The following is a 2,500-nucleotide window of genomic DNA, read 5'->3' on the forward strand; positions in this document are numbered from 1 at the left end:
CGGCATGGGACGCCCTCGCTACAGCTCGGGACGGCCAGGTACGCCCGAGACTTGGCTCGGGACGGCCTGGGACGCCCTCGCCATAGCTCGGGACGGCCTGGGACGCCCGAGACTAGGCTCGGGACGGCCTCGGCACAGCTCGGGACGGCCTGGGACGCCCTTGCCACAGCTCGGGACGGCATGGGACGCCCGAGACTTTGCTCGGGACGGCCTGGGACGCCCTTGCCACAGCTCGGGACGGCCTGGGACGCCCGAGACTTTGCTCGGGACGGCCTGGGACGGCCTCGGCACAGCTCGGGACGGCCTGGGACGCCCGAGACTTTGCTCGGGACGGCCTGGGACGTCCGAGACTTTGCTCGGGACGGCCTGGGACGTCCGAGACTTTGCTCGGGACGGCCTGGGACGCCCGAGACTTGGCTCGGGACGGCCTGGGACGCCCTCGCTACAGCTCGGGACGCCCGAGACTTGGCTCGGGACGGCCTGGGACGCCCGAGACTTGGCTCGGGACGGCCTGGGACGCCCGAGACTTGGCTCGGGACGGCCTGGGACGCGCTCGGCACAGCTCGGGACAGGCCGGGACGCCCGAGCCGAGCTTCGGGTCGCACGAAATCTCTTCGTATTCCGACATATTAGAAGCTTCCCATCATGTAGTAGGCCGAGCTTTGCCCTTTGGATGCCCTATGGTGCTTGGCGAGCACTAGGGAACGTGCCAGCACAAGTGCTGTGCACGCTCTGGGGAAGGAGCTCAACCCTCCCCCTTATAGTGCAAAGTTATTGTTTTGCCTATTTTCACAAGGAAACATCAATTTTTTAACCAAGCATACTGGGCCTTTACTCCTTCGTTACTCGTCGGAATCCAGCAAACTTATACTCGTTGGAAAGGCCTTTTCGCAAGGATTTTTTTGATATATTATAATAGCGATTCCGATAAATATTTATTTTTCTATGAATTTTTAAGTGAATAAACACCGGAAAATTCATAAAAAATAGAAAAAAAAATATTTTCTTCCGTTTCTTTTCTCCAATAATTCATAAATAATACCTCAATAGTATAAATGAAGAGAGAGTCGAAATGGCCCGGGTGGGTTTCGAAATGTCCCACGACCCCATAGAATGCACGGGCCAGCCGAGCCAAAGCAGGGGACGCGCATGGGACAGCAGGGGACGCGCACGGGACAGCGTCCCTATGGCTCGGGACGGCATGGGACAGTACGGGACGCCCTTGGTAAAGCTCGGGAATCCCATCGGACGCGCATGGGACGGCCTTGCTAAGGCTCGGGACGGGCTTGCTAAGGCTCGGGACGGATGGGACAGCACGGGACGCGCATCGGACGGCCTTGCTAAGGCTCGGGACGGCATGGAACAGCACGGGACGGCCTTGGTGAGGCTCGGGACGGCATGGGACAGCACGGGACGGCCTTGGTGAGGCTCGGGACGGCATGGGACAGCACGGGACGGCCTTGGTAAGGCTCGGGACGGCATGGGACAGCACGGGACGGCCTTGGTAAGGCTCGGGACGGCATGGGACAGCACGGGACGGCCTTGGTGAGGCACGGGACGGCCTCGGTGAGGCTCGGGACGGCATGGGACAGCACGGGACGGCCTTGCTAAGGCTCGGGATGGCCTGGGACGGCCTTGGTGAGGCTTGGACGGCACGGGACGCGCATGGGACAGCATGTGACGGCCTTGGTAAGGCTGGGCACGGCATGGGACGCACATGGGACACCTTATGGGGATCATCAAGGGACGTTGCACGGGACATTCTTAGCCATGAAGGGCCTTCACATGGGACATCTTAGGAGTCAAGAGCCGGCACATGGGACAATGGAGTTCACACGCACGGAACACTTCGGCTACTTCCGTTCGGAACGTCGTGGGATCTTTATGTCCCCATTAGCACCGACGCATCAACATGCTAGGAAGCTAGGTCCGAACTTCTCGAAGTGTCGATGGCACTTGGACGGATACGCATCCGATCCGATGTTATGATGATGTACTTTCTCCGATATCGATGTCGGGGTGTATTCCGATGTTATGATGTACTTTCTCCGAGATCGATGGGACGACCTTGGTAAGGCATGGGTCGGCCTTGGTAAGGCTCGGACGGCACGGGACGCGCATGGGACGGCCTTAGTAAGGCTCGGGACAAAATGGGACAGCACGGGACGCCATGGGACGGCCTTGGTAAGGCTCGGGACGGCCTGGGACGGCCTTAGTAAGGCTCGGGACAGCACGGGACGTCCTTGGTAAGGCTCGGGACGGCATGGGACAGCGCGGGACGCCATGGGACGGCCTTGGTGAGGCTCGGACGGCACGGGACGCGCATGGGACGGCCTTAGTAAGGCTCGGGACAAAATGCGACGGCACGGGACGCCATGAGACGGCCTTGGTGAGGCTCGGACGGCACGGGACGCGCATGGGACGGCCTTAGTAAGGCTCGGGACAAAATGCGACAGCAAGGGACGCCATGGGACGGCCTTGGTGAGGCTCGGACGGCACG

The sequence above is a fragment of the Eschscholzia californica genome, unplaced genomic scaffold (assembly GCF_041429995.1).
Source record: "Eschscholzia californica isolate CP2 unplaced genomic scaffold, dmEscCali1.0.p SCAF_91, whole genome shotgun sequence".
NCBI classification, from domain to species: domain Eukaryota; kingdom Viridiplantae; phylum Streptophyta; class Magnoliopsida; order Ranunculales; family Papaveraceae; genus Eschscholzia; species Eschscholzia californica.